This window comes from Triticum aestivum, chromosome 6D (genome assembly GCF_018294505.1).
Source record: "Triticum aestivum cultivar Chinese Spring chromosome 6D, IWGSC CS RefSeq v2.1, whole genome shotgun sequence".
Lineage (NCBI taxonomy): Eukaryota > Viridiplantae > Streptophyta > Magnoliopsida > Poales > Poaceae > Triticum > Triticum aestivum.
In genome coordinates this window covers 448,726,693-448,745,014 of record NC_057811.1, presented here as the reverse complement: position 1 = coordinate 448,745,014, position 18,322 = coordinate 448,726,693, and positions in this window count along the sequence as shown.

Genomic DNA, 18,322 nt, shown 5'->3' with positions numbered 1-18,322 from the left:
AACTAACTCATTAGTCACATTGCTTGCAAGGCTTATAGTGATGTGCATTACCGAGAGGGCCCAGAGATACCTCTTCGATACTCGGAATGACAAATTCTATTCTCGATCTATGCCAACCCAACAAACACCTTCAGAGACACCTGTAGAGCATCTTTATAATCACCCAGTTACATTGTGATGTTTGATAGCACACAAGGTGTTCCTCCGGTATTCAGGAGTTGCATAATCTCATAGTCAGAGGAATGTGTATAAGTCATGAAGAAAGCAATAGCAATAAAACTTAACGATCATAATGCTAAGCTAATGGATGGGTCTTGTCCATGACATCATTCTCCTAATGATGTGATCCGGTTCATCAAATGACAACACATGTCTATGGTCAGGAAACTTAACAATCTTTGATTAACGAGCTAGTCTAGTAGAGGCATACTAGGGACACTTTGTTTTGTCTATGTATTCACACATGTATCAAGTTTCCGGTTAATACAATTCTAGCATGAATAGTAATCATTTATCATGATATAAGGAAATATAAATAACAACTTTATTATTGCCTCTACGGCATATTTCCTTCAGTCTCCCACTTGCACTAGAGTCAATAATCTAGATTACATTGTAATGACTCGAACACCCATGGAGTCTTGGTGCTGATCATGTTTTGCTCGTGGAAGAGGCTTAGTCAACGGGTCTGCAACATTCAAATCCGTATGTATTTTGCAAATCTCTATGTCTCCCTCCTTGACTTGATCGCGGATGGAATTGAAGCGTCTCTTGATGTGTTTGGTTCTTTGTGAAATCTGGATTCCTTCGCTAAGCAATTGCTCCAGTATTGTCACAAAAGATTTTCATTGGACCCGATGCACTAGGTATTACACCTAGATCGGATATGAACTCCTTCATCCAGAGTCCTTCATTTGCCGCTTCCTAAGCAGCTATGTACTCCGCTTCACACGTAGATCCCGCCACGACGCTCTGCATGAAACTGCACCAACTAACAGCTCCACACTTCAATATAAATACGTATCTGGTTTGTGACTTAGAGTCATCCGGATCAGTGTCAAAACTTGCATCGACATAACCATTTACGACAAGCTCTTTGTCACCTCCATAAACGGGAAACATATCCTTAGTCCTTTTCAGGTATTTCAGGATGTTCTTGACTGATGTCCAGTGATCCACTCCTGGATTACTTTGGTACCTCCCTGCTAAACTTATAGCAAGGCACACATCAGGTCTGGTACACAACATTGCATACATGATAGAACCTATGGCTGAGACATAGGGAATGACTTTCATTTTCTCTCTATCTTCTGCAGTGGTCGGGCATTGAGTCTGACTCAACTTCACACCTTGCAACACAGGGAATAACCCTTTCTTTGACTGGTCCATTTTGAACTTCTTCAAAACTTTTTCAAGGTATGTGCTTTGTGAAAGTCCAATTAAGCATATTGATCTATCTCTATAGATCTTGATAGGATATCGGCCTATGTGTCCGCGCACGGCTAGGAATATATGTTGTGTGTTCTAGCGGTGCCCCCTGATGTCTACTGTCATGGTGGGCGCACGGCAGATGCCATGGGATGGCTAAAGAGAGGAGGAGGCTCGAGGGCACTGGTGGGCTCCAGAGGCGAGGTCGGCATCAGCGAGCGCGGGGCGCAAGACATACCCTGGTTCGGGGCTCTCCGGAGAGATAACACCCCTAGTCCTGCTGAGTGTGGTTTATGTGTGATAGTACAGAGTTGCTCCTCGAGTTGTATGGAGGAAGAAGGAAGGCAGGCCAAGGCTCAGGCTGCTGCCTCTCCTGGTGTGTGGCTAGTCTAGATGATCTGGTGCCCGCGTAATGTGTTGATGATGTTGTATGCATGAGGGCTCCTGGGGGTTTTATAGGTCAACCCCCCTGGGGTACAATGGTAATCTTACAAGGCCGTGGGGTCGGGTTGTCAGCGTCCGGGAAGCCGGTGCTGGGACCCGCCGGGTGTCAAGGCTCGCCGGGTTCTCCGGGTGCGGGCCCCGCGTGCCTAGGGGCACAGTTCACCATCTTGTCGATCGTCAGGGAGTGGCCGGGTTGAGTCTGCTACACTGGCGCTCCGTCAGGTCGCCGCTTGCTGGCGTCAGCAGTGACGACAGGCGCACTGTGGCCACACCGGCCCTGGTCAGCGGGTAAGTGGGGCACTGTTGCCACGCCCCGGCTGACCAGAGGTATGGCGCGGGGCACTGTTGCCTTGCTCACCCGTGGATGGAGACTCGTCCCATCATACGGCCGGGATGGGATGGGAGCTGACCCGCAGCCGGGTTGAGGAATACGCCAAAGGAGGAACTGGCTTGTCGGAGAAGTCTTGTTGCCCCGGGTTTGGCCGTCTTGTGCCAGCTGTCGGAGCCGGGTCGAGCAGTTTGGCCGGGTCGAGGGGCTTGGCCGCATTGAGCAACCCGGCCAAGCGGGGGCCGGCTTGAGGGGCGTTGCGGGCCCCATTGTTTTTGAAAAGGATCCGGGTTCTGTTGCCTGCCCGGGGTTCATCCCCCCGACAGTGGTCCCCGAAGCTGTAAAGGTCCGCCGTCTTCGGTTGGGAGGGCCTTCGCAGTTTTCCCCTCTAAGGAGGTGAATTTTGCGACCGTCGGGTCCGGCAACACCCACTGTGTGTCGGCTTCTGGAAGCCGGATCGCGGCATCCCGGCGAGGGGCGGGAAACCGTAGAGTCCGTCGAATCTTGAGGCAATCTTTTGGGCTTCGCGCGGGCGCCACGTGGCGCCTGGAAGCCGGAGGGGCCTGACAGGCCACGCGCGTGATGGGACGGGGTGATGCGCTGGGACCCGCCGCCGCGCGCCCTCGGCCCACACGCGCGGATTCATTGCGGTGTCCGTAAGTAGGTTGCCATTCTCGAGGCAGTTATTGCATGTGTACGTGCGCACTTATTGCGGGGAAGTGGGAAGGGCGAGTGCAGACGATCCCACTTCCCCACGTTTCGAACCATGGCTTATAAATCGGGGGGAGGGGCGGTGGAAATCATTGTCGCTCGCGCTCCCCTGCCTCTTCATCCTCTCTCTGCTTCTTGCGATCGCCGTGCGCTGCGATGCAGGTTGTTTCCAGCAAAGCTCCATCGCCACTCTTCTGTACTCTTCCTTCCCTTCGTCTTTGCCGATGGCGCTTCCCTCGGGCTTGTGGATGGGCTTGACCGTCACCATGGACGACATCACGTATCTCCGCTCCACCTAGCGCTTGCCGGGGGAGACGGAGGTTGCTGTGCGCTTACCGCAGGGCAAGCGGGAGCCGCGGCCCGACGGCACGGAGCGCGTGGTATTTTACCCGCACTTCAAGCACGGGTTCGGCCTTCCTGCGAGCAGCTTCTTCCGCAACTTCCTGGAATTCTTCGAGCTCCAGCCCCATCATCTTGGCGTGGGTGCCATTGTGCAGCTCTCTGGCTTCGTCACCCTCTGCGAGGGGTACCTGGGGGTCGATCCCTCAATCGATCTCTGGGTGCGCTTCTTCTCCTTGAAGCAGCAGGGGCCGAGGGCCGGGGAGATGTCTCACTACGGGGCCGCCATCATCTACAAGCGGACGGGCGCTGACTGCCCCAAGATGCCGCTGGAGGACTCCGTCAAGAAGTGGTAGAACTCCTTCTTCTACGTCCGCAAACTCGGCGCGGACCGCACCAACCTGCCGCCTTTCGTCGACGCGCCGCCGCGGGCGAAACAGAACTGGGGTTATTATCCCAGGCACCCGTCGTAGGAGGTGCTCAACCTGTGCCAGTGGGTGTCGGAGATTAGGGAGCGGGAAGGGCTCACCGACACCGACCTCACCACTGCTTTCATCAGGCGTCGGGTGCTGCTACTGCAGCAGCGCACCCACATCATTGGTCAGATGACCGGACTCCAGGACCCCAACCGCATGTCGAACTTGCGTCTGGGGGCGGACCAGGTTGCTTGTCGGGTCAACGACATCTCCAAGGCCGGGCCGCGGGACGACTGGGAGTTCGGGAAGTCTCCGTACAGCCAGGCGAACCCGGCACCCGTGGTGAGTCCCTGGCCTCCGTACTTTGCCGCTGCCCATCTTCTTGTTCGTCCCGATGTGATGCGGGAGGTACTTCTGAAAGCCATCCGGCATCGATATGACCGGGCGCCGACCCAGGTGGTGCAGGCTGACTCGGAGGAGCCTGCGGCCCACGGCGAGGAGGAGAAGGAGGCGGCCGCCAATGTCGGCGCAGGACGCCGTGCGGGTAAGTTTGTCTTCTGTATTTCTTGAGCCGCCGGGCGTGAGGTGGCGCGGATGGTGCTGATGCGAGCTGTTGGTGTGGTGGCACTGGGCGGAGGAGGCGGCGGCGCGGCTGGAGCCGGGCCGTCTCGGGGGGCGACGGTGGCGAGCCGGCCGCATGGGAAGGACGCGGTCGCGCACCAAGCCCCGGCCGTGCAGCGCGCGGTGAACCCGGCCGCCGGCTCGAAACCGCCCTCCAAGAGGAGGCGCGGCGTCCCGCAGGCGAAGCCGGCGAGGCCCGCCGTTCCGGTGGTGCCCGGGTAAGTTCCCTTCTTGTTTGTTTACTTCGTTTGAGCTTCAGGTCGCCGATCTCACTAGCGTTGGCGGCGGCACATGCCGCGTCCACCAAGGGCGCCGTGTTCCGGAGAACCCGGTCCGGCGCCATCGATCGGGATGAGGAGGTGGCCGACCCGGACCTCGGCCTGGACCCGGCCGACACCGAAGGTCTGGCTTGGTGGGACCGGAACAGGGCTGAGGAGGAGCTGGCGGCGGCGTCGGCCCAGGCCTGGGCCAACGCCGCGGCGACGTGGGCGCGAGCTGGCGAGGAGCTGGCGTGGCCCGAGATGCCGGCAGGGATGGAGCTGGCGGCTACGATCTTCGTGCCATCGTCAAAGGGGGAGCGAGGCCGAGGCGGCCGTGCGGACGTGATGGACGTCGACCGGGAGGTCGTGGTAGTTGGGGACGACACCCCGCAGCGGGCCAACGAGGTCGAGCGGGCGGGGCCGAGGGAGGCGGCGGTGGCGCCGTCTTGGAGGAGGCGCTGCGGACGGCACCGGAGGGAGCACCTCGGGCGTCGGCGAGCGGGGCGTTGCTGGTGGTGGTGCCGTAGAGGGCGCCAGCCGCGAAAGAGGCGGTCAGCGGAGAGCACGTCCTGGTGCCTAGGCCAGGGGGTCGCCGGGCCGTCGGGTCGCAGCCGGCTCGGGGCGGGACCAGCGAGGTCTTCTTTGGGCCCCAGACCCAGGAGGAGGCGGCGATGACCACCGTGAGCCGGCGCCTGCAGGGGCGGGGACGGACAGGATCTAGGCCTTCGCTCAGGCCGAGGTAGAGCAGACGAGGGAGCTGGAGCGCGCCGTGCTCGTAAGTTCTCCTTGTCTTCTATTTTTCTTTTTATTGTTTCTTCTGTGTGGGGGCGCACTAGCGCACCCACTGGGTGTAGCCCCCGAGATTCGGGCCAACTACGTAGTAGTTGGGTCGAATCTTAAACTGTTGTCTTGCGCTGATCATCGCTTCTTGCAGCAACTGGACTCCTTACAAGTCAGCGTCTTCAACCGGCTCCTGGACAAGCACCGACAGCTCAAGGAGCAGCTCGCCGCCAAGGAGGAGGAGCTCCACGTTGCCGCAGGTATTTTTCTTGCGTGCTCTTTTTTAGTGGGGGCGCGCTAGCGCACCCACTGGGTGTAGCCCCCGAGATTCAGGCCAACTATGTAGTAGTTGGGTCGAATCTTAAAGTGGTTCTTTGTTTCCGAGTCTTTCTTCTGCAGCCAAGGTGCAGTCTTGTAGGACCCGGCTGATTCGAGCCGGCTTCTATTACGACCGGCATGTTGCCGACGCCGGTTGTCTTGGGGCCGAGGTGGCGAAGGCGAGGGTGGAGGCGGCAGGAGCCCGGCAGGCGCTTGATGAAGCCGACCGGCTGCAGGAGCGGCTGGCGGGCGACGCGCCGTCTTGAGGCCGAGGTGGAGAGCCTTAAGGCGGAGGCCGCCAAGGCCGTGGAGGCACAACGGGCCCTTTCCGAGGCTGATCGGCAATGCGGCAAGCTGGCCGACGACAAGGGCCAGCTCCAGGCCGATGTGGAGCACCTGAAGGGGCTGGGGGCCGCGGCGGAGGAGGCCCTTCAAGCAGAAACCCGTCGTCGCGAGGAGGCCGAGAAGGCGGCCGAGGCCAAGGACACCGAGTTGAAGGCGGCCCTTGCCAAGTTTACCAACTTGGAGAAGATGCTCCAGGAGCGTGACCGTACCATTGCCAGGGAGCGGCGCAGTACGTTGCTTGAAGCGCAGCACCTGGAAGAGTCCTTCTCCAGCAAGTGCTTTCCTTGGGTTCTGCCGGGTTGGAGTGCCGGCTTCTTTCCCTTGGTGATTGTTCTGACTTGCTCTTCTTCTTGACAGGGGCCTTCCCGTAGATGCGCCAGCTGGCAGAGGAGGCCGTCTGCTTTCAGCGAGACCCGCAGGGAGTCGTCGGCTCAGGGACCGACCCACGGGTGGCTTGGACCTTTCCGGAGATCGTGACTGCCGCCGAAGCTCGTCTGCGAGTCTTGGGCGAACAGATGGGACGACTCTCCGAGGCCGGTGCAGCAATGAAGGTGCCCTTTGGCCGTGCTCCGTTGCACCAAACAGCTTCACGCGGTTAGCGCGGTGGTTGGAGGCGGGCCCGGACCAGCTCCATGAGTGGCGCGTTTCCGCCGCCCGTGCCGGCACTGAGATGGCGCTCAGGTTCGCGATGTCTTGGCATCCGGATCTGTCGCTGGACACGCTGATGGGCCAGCGGGCCGGCGCGGAGAACCAGCTGTGGGCGGAGGCCGGACAGATCGCTGCCCGGGCCAGCTAAATTGTCGGGTTTGCCATTCACGATGAGTTCCAGCCGGAGCGGACGGAAGATGGCGGAATCATGCCCGCTGACGATTACGGCCTGCTTCTGAGCTACCCGGAGAGCAGCTCCGAGGAGACGGGCGTTTATGGCGACGTGGATGCCGAGGAGGAAGACACCGGCGCCTCGGTGAACCCGGAGGCCACCGAGGGGGAGCCGGTAGCTGCGCGACCCGGCGTTGGGGATGCCTGAGGCTGTCATGTTTAACTTAGTAGAAATTTCCGTTAGGTAGCAGGTCCACCCACCCACTGGGGGTATGCGGGTGTAATGAACTCCGGCCTTGAGCCTTTTCTTTAAATTTGTGATGTATAAATTTCGTGGATGCTTGCGCTTTTGCTTTTTGTCTTTTGAGCCGTTTTCTTGCGACTTTCCCCCCTTGGGCTCCCCCCCCGCGAGTCTGACGGCCGACGCTCCGGTCCGTGACAAGGAGTTCGGCCTTTGAGAGGAGCGTGCGGTACTTAGGCTTTCGAAACGTTGAGCGCGAGCAAAACACCCACTGGGCCGGCTGGCGGCAATCCGATGAAGTCGGTTGGTGAGCAGCCGGTCGTGCGGCAACTTAAAGTGACGGGGCCGGGTTGGGCAATCCGATGGTCCTTGACTTAGTATTCGTGCCGTGTTGGTGCTTTGGCCCCTTTTCTTGCCAGCCGACAACCGAAGCCCGTTCTGGGGCCTAGGGCGAAGTGGAGGGCCGCGGCGACCTTAATGCGTCAGGAACCACTAAGGAAGGCGGCGGGTGGTGACCAAGCCGGCCAGCCCCCTGATGACCCACAAGTATATGGGATCTATCGTAGTCCTTTCGATAAGTAAGAGTGTCGAACCCAATGAGGAGCAGAAGGAAATGATAAGCGGTTTTCAGCAAGGTATTCTCTGCAAGCACTGAAATTATAGGTAACAGATAGTTTTGTGATAGGATAATTTGTGACAAGCAACAAGTAAAAAAACTAAATAAAGTGCAGTAAGATGGCCCAATCCTTTTTGTAGCAAAGGACAAGCCTGGACAAACTCTTATATGAAGGAAAACACTCCCGAGGACACATGGGAATTATCGTCAAGCTAGTTTTCATCACATTCATATGATTCGCGTTCGGTACTTTGATAATTTGATATGTGGGTGGACCAGTGCTTGGGTGCTGTCCATACTTGGACAAGCATCCCACTTATGATTAACCCCTATTGCAAGCATCCGCAACTACAAAAGAAGTATTAAGGTAAACCTAACCATAGCATGAAACATATGGATCCAAATCAGCCCCTTACGTAGCAACGCATAAACTAGGGTTTAAGCTTCTGTCACTCTAGCAACCCATCATCTACTTATTACTTCCCAATGCCTTCCTCTAGGCTCGAATAATGGTGAAGTGTCATGTAGTCGACGTTCAGATAACACCACTAGAGGAGAGACAACATACATCTCATCAAAATATCGAACGAATACCAAATTCACATGACTACTAATAGCAAGACTTCTCCCACGTCCTCAGGAACAAACGTAACTACTCACAAAGCATATTCATGTTCATAATCAGAGGAGTATTAATGTGCATAATGGATCTGAACATATGATCTTCCACCAAATAAACCAACTAGCATCAACTACAAGGAGTAATCAACACTACTAGCAACCTACAGGTACCAATCTCAGACTTAGAGACAAGAATTGGATACAAGAGATGAACTAGGGTTTGAGAGGAGATGGTGCTGGTGAAGATGTTGATGGAGATTGGCCCCCTCCCGATGAGAGGAGCATTGGTGATGACAATGGCGATGATTTCCCCGTCCCGGAGGAAAATCTCTGTGGCAGAACAGCTCTGCCGGAGCCCTAGATTGGTTCCGCCAAGGTTCCACCTCGTGGCGGCGGAGTCTCGTCTCGAAAGCTTGCTTATGATTTTTCTTCGGACGAAAGACTTCATATAGCAGAAGATGGGCATCAGAGGGCCACCAGGGGGCCCACGAGGCAGGGGGCGTGCCCAGGGGGGTAGGGCGCGCCCCCCACCCTCGTGCCTGGTGGGTGCCCCCTCTGGTATTTCTTCCGCTCAATATTTTTTGTTATTTCCAAAAATAACTTCCGTGGAGTTTCAGGACTTTTGGAGTTGTGCAGAATAGGTCTCTAATATTTGCTCCTTTTCCAGCCCAGAATTCCAGCTGCCGGCATTCTCCCTCTTCATGTAAACCTAGTAAAATAAGAGAGAATAGGCATAAGTATTGTGACATAATGTGTAATAACAGCCCATAATGCAATAAATGTCGATATAAAAGCATGATGCAAAATGGACGTATCAACTCCCCCAAGCTTAGACCTCGCTTGTCCTCAAGCGGAAGCCGATAACGATAAATATGTCCACATGTTTAGAGGTAGAGGTGTCGATAAAATAAAATACGGACATGAGGGCATCATGATCATTCTTATAATAGCAACATATATGGGTATTGTCATATGATTTCTTATGCTCAAGTAATAATCTATTCACAATGTCAAGTATGAATCAGAAACTTCATTGAGAACCAACAAACTATAATCTTAGTCATTGAAGCAATTGCAATTTATCATAACATCAGAAAGAGTCTATGTCAGAGCTTTTCAGCAAGCCCACATACTCAACTATCATTTAGTCTTTCACAATTGCTAACACTCACGCAATACTTGTGGTTACGGAGTTTTAATCGGGCACAGAGAAAGATAGGGGCTTACGCCTCCCAACCTTTTACCTCAAGGGCAATGTCAACAATAATAATATATGCTAACTTACATCCAATTAGATATATATGTCAGGATCTTTCCAACACACTGTGCTTGCCAAAGGATAAAATGTAAAAAGGAAAGGTGAAAATCACATTGACTCTTGCATAAGGTAGATGATAAAAGTAAAAGATAGGCCCTTCGCAGAGGGAAGCAGAGGTTGTCATGCGCTTTCAGGGTTGGATGCACAAAATCTTAATGCGAAAGAACGTCACTTTATATTGCCACTTGTGATATGGACCTTTATTATGCAGTCCGTCGCTTTTATTTCTTCCACATCACAAGATCGTATAAAGCTTATTTCCTCCACACTAATCAATCATACATATTTAGAGAGCAATTTTTATTGCTTGCACCAATGACAACTTACTTGAAGGATCTTACTCAATCCATAGGTAGATATGGTGGACTCTCATGGCAAAACTGGGTTTAAGGGTATTTGGAAGCACAAGTAGTATCTCTACTTGGTGCAAAGAATTTGGCTAGCATGAGGGGGAAAGGCAAGCTCAACATGTTGGATGATCCATGACAACATACTTTATTTCAGATATAAGAAAACATAACCCATTATGTTGTCTTCCTTGTCCAACATCAACTCTTTAGCATGTCATATTTTAATGAGTGCTCACAATCATAAAAGATGTCCAAGATAGTATATTTATATGTGAAACCTCTCTTTCTTTATTACTTCCTATTAATTGCAACGATGACCAAAACTATGTTTGTCAACTCTCAACAACTTTTAATCATCATACTCTTTCTATGTGAAGTCATTACTCTCCATAAGATCAATATGATCTCTTTTTATTTCTTTTTATTCTTTCTTCTTTTTCTTTTATTCACTCAAGATCATGGCAAAATAATCAAGCCCTTGACTCAACACTAATCTTTATTATATATAGCTTACGGACTCGATTACATAACGGGATCATAAAGCAAAAACTCACAACTAGATCATACCAAAAACATTATTCTACTAGATCAAGATATTACTAAAAGGATCGAACTAAGAAAAACGGTAAAGATAGGAGTGTGATGGTGATATGATACCGGGGCACCTCCCCCAAGCTTGGCAGCTGCCAAGGGGAGTGCCCATACCCATGTGATTATATTTCCTTCTTCGGAGGTGGTGGTGTGATATTCTTGGCGATGATACTCCTGAGGATACGATTCTCTTCCTCGAGCTTATTGAGTTGCTGCTTGAGATCCATTATCCCCTTACGGAGCTTACCCGTGACGGTTAAAGCTCCTTGTACCCATGGATGTTGCATAGCTGCAGGGGAACAAGTAACACTCTTTTTCATATTCTCGTAAGAGAGAAATCTAACATTGGAAGGGATAACCGAGTTTGGAATAGCCGAGCTCTGTAGTTCCCCCATCGTGAATCCAGCTTGGAAGTGAGAAGTGACTTCTTGATCCTCCTCCATGGCATCTATCCTCTTCAAATCAGCCTCCATCTCTTCCTCCGTTGCTGGCCCAAAGTGGCCAACATCGCTATTTGTCCTTGATCTCGATGCCGGATGAGACACCCGGCTCTCCCCGACTGACTCTTGAGAAGACATCTTGCTCTAATCTGCAGCAGCAACAGGTCGAAACAAAAACAGAGGATAATTGCGTGATACGGTGGTCAAAACCTTCGGGAGATTATATAATGAATTTTTACCGGCCAAAATACGTATCGTGCAAGAAAACGGAGTCCGGAGAGCACACGAGGTGCCCACGAGGCAGGGGGGCGCGCCCAGGGGGTAGGGCGCGCCCTCTACCCTCGTGGAGGTCTCGTGTCCTTCCCGGACTACTTCTTATTTTTCTATTTTTCTAAATATTCCAAAACAGGGAAAAATTGCCATTAGAACTGTTTTGGAGTCGGTTTACTTACCGTACCACATACCTATTCCTTTTCGGAGTTTGAAACGTTCTGGAAAGTGTCGCTTATGTATTCCTCCGGGGTTGCGGTTTCAATAACATTAGTTTCAATATTTATAGGATTACCTAAGATATAATGTTTGATTCTTTGACCGTTCACCACCTTCGGATTTGTGCCTTCGAATTTGTTGATTTTTATGGCACCGGAACGATAGACCTCCTCGATAACGTAAGGACCTTCCCATTTAGAGAGAAGTTTTCCTGCAAAAAATCTTAAACGAGAGTTGTAGAGCAATACATAATCACCTACATTAAACTCACGCTTTTGTATTCTTTTGCCATGCCATCTTTTAAATTTTTCTTTAAACAATTTGGCATTCTCATAGGCTTGGGTTCTCCATTCATCAAGTGAGCTTATGTCAAATAACCTCTTCTCACCGGCAAATTTCAAATCATAATTGAGCTCTTTAATGGCCCAATATGCCTTATGTTCTAGTTCGAGAGGTAAGTGACATGCTTTTCCATAAACCATTTTATACGGAGACATACCCATAGGATTTTTATATGCAGTTCTGTAGGCCCATAATGCATCATCAAGTTTCTTGGACCAATTCTTTCTAGATCTATTAACAGTCTTTTGCAAAATTAATTTAAGCTCTCTATTGCTCAATTCTACTTGACCACTAGACTGTGGGTGATAAGGAGATGCAATTCTATGATTAACATCATACTTAGCAAGCATTTTACGGAAAGCACCATGAATAAAATGTGAACCACCATCAGTCATTAAATATCTAGGGACTCCAAACCTCGGAAAAATAACTTGTTTAAGCATCTTAATAGAGGTGTTATGATCAGCACTACTAGTTGGAATAGCTTCTACCCACTTAGTAACGTAATCAACAGCAACTAAAATATGTGTATACCCATTAGAGGCAGGAAACGGTCCCATATAATCAAAGCCCCAAAGATCAAATGGTTCAATAACAAGTGAATAATTCATAGGCATTTCTTGACGTCTACTAATATTACCAATTCTTTGACATTCATCACAAGATATGACAAACTTATGAGCATCCTTGAAGAGAGTAGGCCAATAGAAACCGGATTGCAATACCTTATGTGCAGTTCTATCTCCAGCATGCTGCCCTCCATAAGCCTCGGAGTGACACTTGCGTAGGATCTGTTCCTGTTCATGCTCAGGTACACAACGTCTAATAACACCATCTACTCCTTCTTTATAAAGATGTGGGTCATCCCAAAAGTAATGTCTTAAATCATAGAAAAACTTTTTCTTTTGTTGGTATGTGAAACTAGGTGGTATAAATTTAGCAACAATGTAATTAGCATAATCAGCATACCATGGAGCAGTACGAGAAGCATTTATGACATTTAATTGTTCATCAGGAAAGCTATCATCAATAGGTAGTGGGTCATCAGGAACATTTTCTAACCTAGACAAGTTGTCTGCAACGGGGTTCTCAGCTCCCTTTCTATCAATAATATGCAAATCAAATTCTTGTAGCAAGAGAACCCATCTAATAAGTCTAGGTTTAGCATCTTTCTTTTCCATAAGATATTTAATAGCAGCGTGATCAGTGTGAATAGTTACTTTAGAATCAACAATATAAGGTCTAAACTTATCACAAGCAAATACAACTGCTAAGAATTCCTTTTCAGTAGTAGCATAATTTCTCTGGGCATTGTCTAGAGTTTAACTAGCATATTGAATAACATTTAATTTCCTATCAACTCTTTGCCCTAGAACAACACCTACAGCATAATCAGTAGCATCACTCATAATTTCAAAGGGTAAATTCCAATCAGGTGGCTGAACAATAGGTGCAGAAATCAATGATTTCTTAAGTATTTCAAATGCTTCTACACAATCATCATCAAAAACGAAAGGTCTATCTTTTTGTAATAGATTAGTCAGAGGCCGAGAAATTTTTGACAAGTCCTTAATGAACCTCCTATAAAACCCGGCATGACCAAGAAAACTTCTTACACCTTTGATGTCCTTGGGACATGGCATCTTTTCAATAGCATCAACTTTAGCTTTATCGACCTCAATACCTCTTTCAGAAATTTTATGCCCCAAGACAATACCTTCATTAACCATAAAGTGGCACTTCTCCCAATTCAAGACAAGGTTAGTTTCTTCACATCTCTGCAGAACTCGATCAAGGTTGCTTAAACAATCATCAAAAGAGGAGCCATAAATAGAGAAATCGTCCATGAAAACCTCACATATCTTTTCACAAAAATCAGAGAATATAACCATCATGCATCTTTGAAAGGTAGCAGGTGCATTACATAAACCAAAAGGCATATGTCTATAAGCAAAAGTACCAAAAGGGCAAGTAAAAGTGGTCTTTGATTGATCATCAGCTGACACAGGTATTTGAGAGAAACCAGAATAACCATCTAGAAAGCAAAAATGTGTATGTTTGGATAATCTTTCTAGCATTTGATCAATAAAAGGTAAGGGGTAATGATCTTTTTTAGTAGCTTTATTTAATTTGCGGAAATCAATTACCATCCTATAACGTGTAATAATTCTTTGCAGAATGAATTCATCTTTATCATTAGGAACGACAGTAATACCTCCCTTCTTAGGGACACAATGGACAGGACTTACCCACTGACTATCAGCAACGGGATAAATTATACCTGCCTCAAGGAGCTTTAGTATTTCCTTTCTTACCACTTCTTTCATCTTAGGATTCAGCTGTCGTTGATGATCAATAACTGGTTTGGCGTCTTTCTCCAAATTTATTTTGTGTTGGCATAGAGTGGGACTAATGCCCCTAAGATCATCAAGAGTATATCCAATAGCAGCACGGTGCTTCTTCAGAGTTTTCAATAATTTTTCTTCCTCCTTCTCTGAAAGGTTAGCACTAATAATAACAGGATATATCTTCTTTTCATCAAGATAAGCATATTTAAGAGTATCAGGCAATGGTTTAAGCTCGAACACGGGATCACCCTTGGGTGGAGGAGGATCCCCTAGGATTTCAACAGGCAAGTTGTGTTTCAGAATAGGTCCCTGTTTAAAGAATACTTCATCTATTTCCCTTCTTTAATTCATAAACATATCATTTTCATGGTCTAGCAAATATTGTTCTAAAGGATCACTAGGAGGTACAGCAACAGAAGCAAGACCAATAATTTCATCTTTACTAGGCAATTCTTCTTCACGGTGTTGTCTACGAAATTTAGAAAAATTAAATTCATGAGTCATATCACCTAAACCAATAGTAACAACATCCTTTTCGCAGTCTATCCTAGCATTAACAGTGTTTAAGAAGGGTCTACCAAATATAATGGGACAAAAGCTATCTTGTGGGGAACCAAGAACAAGAAAATCAGCAGGATATTTAGTTTTCCCACACAAGACTTCAACATCTCTAACAATCCGAATTGGTGAAATAGTATCTCTATTGGCAAGCTTAATGGTAACATCAATTTCTTCTAACTCAGCGGGTGCAATATCATGCATAATTTCTTTGTATAAGGAATGAGGTATTGCACTAGCACTAGCACCCATATCACACAAGCCATGATAACAATGATCTCCTATTTTAACAGAAATAACAGGTTGGCCTACCACAGGTCTATGTTTATCCTTAGCACACGGTTTGGCAATTCTAGCAGTCTCATCATAGAAATAAATAACATGCCCATCAATATTATCAGCCAAGAGATCTTTAACAATAGCAATATTAGGTTCAACTTTAACTTGTTCAGGAGGTGTATGGGTTCTAATATTACTTTTACGAACCACAGTTGAAGCTTTAGCATGATCCTTTATCCTAACACGGAAAGGTGGTTTCTCAACATAAGCAATAGGAACAATAGGATCATTATAAGTAATAGTCTTTTCTTCAACTTTAATAGGTTCAACTACTTTTACTTCTATGGGAGGATGATATTTAAACCACTTCTCCTTAGGGAGATCAATGTGGGCAGCAAAAGATTCACAAAAAGAAGCTACTATCTCAGAGTCAAGTCCATATTTAGTGCTAAATTTACGGAAAACATCGCTATCCATAAAAGATTTAACACAATCAAACTTAGGTGTTATACCTGACTCCTTACCTTCGTCGAGGTCCCAATCTTCAGAGTTGCGTTTAATTCTTTCCAATAAATCCCATTTGAATTCAATAGTCTTCATCATAAAGGAACCAGTACAAGAAGTATCGAGCATGGTGCGATTGTTGTCAGAAAGCCGAGCATAAATTTTTTGAATAATCATTTCTCTTGAGAGCTCATGATTGGGGCATGAATATAACATTGACTTAAGCCTCTCCCAAGCTTGAGCGATGCTTTCTCCTTCGCGAGGCCAAAAATTGTATATATAATTACGATCACGATGAACAAGATGCATAGGATAAAACTTCTGATGAAATTCCAATTTCAATCGCTTGTAGTTCCATGATCCCATATCATCACATAGCCTATACCATATCAATGCATCTCCCTTCAAAGATAAAGGGAAGACCTTCTTCTTGATAACATCATCGGGCATACCCGCAAGCTTAAATAATCCACAAACTTCATCCACATAGATTAGGTGCTCATCAGGATGTAATGTTCCATCTCCTGCAAAAGGATTAGCTAGCAGTTTTGCTATCATAACCGAAGGAATTTCAAAGTAGACATTTTCATTTTCAGTAGGTTCAGTAGGTTGAGGAGCAACTCTTTGCTCTACTGGTCGGGGTGAAGATACCCCGAACAAGCCCCTCAGAGGATTACTTTCCATAGTAACAAGTGACAGTAAATTTCAGCACACTATATAAATTTTTCCTTACCAAATTCCACCTGCCAAAGGTGCTTCACTCCCCGGCAACGGAGCCAGAAAAGAGTCTTGATGACCCACAAGTATATGGGACCTATCGTAGTCCTTTCGATAAGTAAGAGTGTCGAACCCAACGAGGAGCAGAAGGAAATGATAAGCAGTTTTCAGCAAGGTATTCTCTGCAAGCACTGAAATTATAGGTAACAGATAGTTTTGTGATAGGATAATTTGTAACGAGCAACAAGTAAAAAAACTAAATAAAGTGCAGCAAGATGGACCAATCCTTTTTGTAGCAAAGGACAAGCCTGGACAAACTCTTATATGAAGGAAAACGCTCCCGAGGACACATGGGAATTATCGTCATGCTAGTTTTCATCACGTTCATATGATTTGCGTTCGGTACTTTGATAATTTGATATGTGGGTGGACCAATGCTTGGGTGCTGTCCATACTTGGACAAGCATCCCACTTATGATTAACCCCTATTGCAAGCATCCGCAACTACAAAAGAAGTATTAAGGTAAACCTAACCATAGCATGAAACATATGGATCCAAATCAGCCCCTTACGAAGCAATGCATAAACTAGGGTTTAAGATTCTGTCACTCTAGCCACCCATCATCTACTTATTACTTCCCAATGCCTTCCTCTAGGCCCGAATAATGGTGAAGTGTCATGTAGTCGACGTTCACATAACACCACTAGAGGAGAGACAACATACATCTCATCAAAATATCGAACGAATACCAAATTCACATGACTACTAATAGCAAGACTTCTCCCACGTCCTCAGGAACAAATGTAACTACTCACAAAGCATATTCATGTTTATAATTAGAGGAGTATTAATGTGCATAATGGATCTGAATATATGATCTTCCACCAAATAAACCAACTAGCATCAACTACAAGGAGTAATCAACACTACTAGCAACCTACAGGTACCAATCTCAAACTTAGAGACAAGAATTGGATACAAGAGATGAACTAGGGTTTGAGAGGAGATGGTGCTGGTGAAGATGTTGATGGAGATTGGCCCCCTCCCGGAGAGGAGCGTTGGTGATGACGATGGCGATGATTTCCCCGTCCCGGAGGGAAGTTTCCCCGACAGAACAGCTCTGCCGGAGCCCTAGATTGGTTCTGCCTCGTGGCGGCGGAGTCTCGTCCCGAAAGCTTGCTTATGATTTTTCTTCGGACGAAAGACTTCATATAGCAGAAGATGGGCATCGGAGGGCCACCAGGGGGCCCATGAGGCAGGGGGCGTGCCCAGGGGGGTAGGGCGCGCCCCTCACCCTCGTGCCTGGTGGGTGCCCCCTCTGGTATTTCTTCCGCTCAATATTTTTTATTATTTCCAAAAATAACTTCCGTGGAGTTTCAGGACTTTTGGAGTTGTGCAGAATAGGTCTCTAATATTTGCTCCTTTTCCAGCCCAGAATTTCAGCTGCCGGCATTCTCCCTCTTCATGTAAACCTAGTAAAATAAGAGAGAATAGGCATAAGTATTGTGACATAATGTGTAATAACAGCCCATAATGCAATACATATCGATATAAAAGCATGATGCAAAATGGACGTATCACCCCCGAGCCCTCGGGTCGAGCAAGTCGAACCAGTGGTGGGGTCATTTTAAGAGAAACAAAATGCACAAGTGCGGGGGACACAATAGCTTGGTCGGAAAGGGCAGCCCCCGAGCGTCGTTCGGGGACTCCATAGTTTTCATATGACTTACAAAAGGCAGTGATACATACGTGCACACAGCTAACTGTAAAACAAGCAGAGGAGTTCCGCGTTCCACGGCCGGGTTGTTTCTTCGCCGGCGGTGTCTCTCTTGCGCTTGTTTGACTTGCGGGCATCGATGAGGTAGTAGGCGTTGCGGTCACACAGGGCCTTGCTGACGATGAAGGGGCCCTCCCACATGGAGGACAGCTTGTGCTGGCCGGCTTGCTGCTGGACGAGTCAGAGGACGTGGTCTACCTCGCGGAATGCGAGGGGTTTGATCTTCTTGCTGTGGTAGTGCCTCAGGCCTTGCTGGTAGATGGCTGACCGGCTTAGCGCCAAGAGCGTGCTTCTTCGAGGTCGACGTCATCTTCGCGAGCT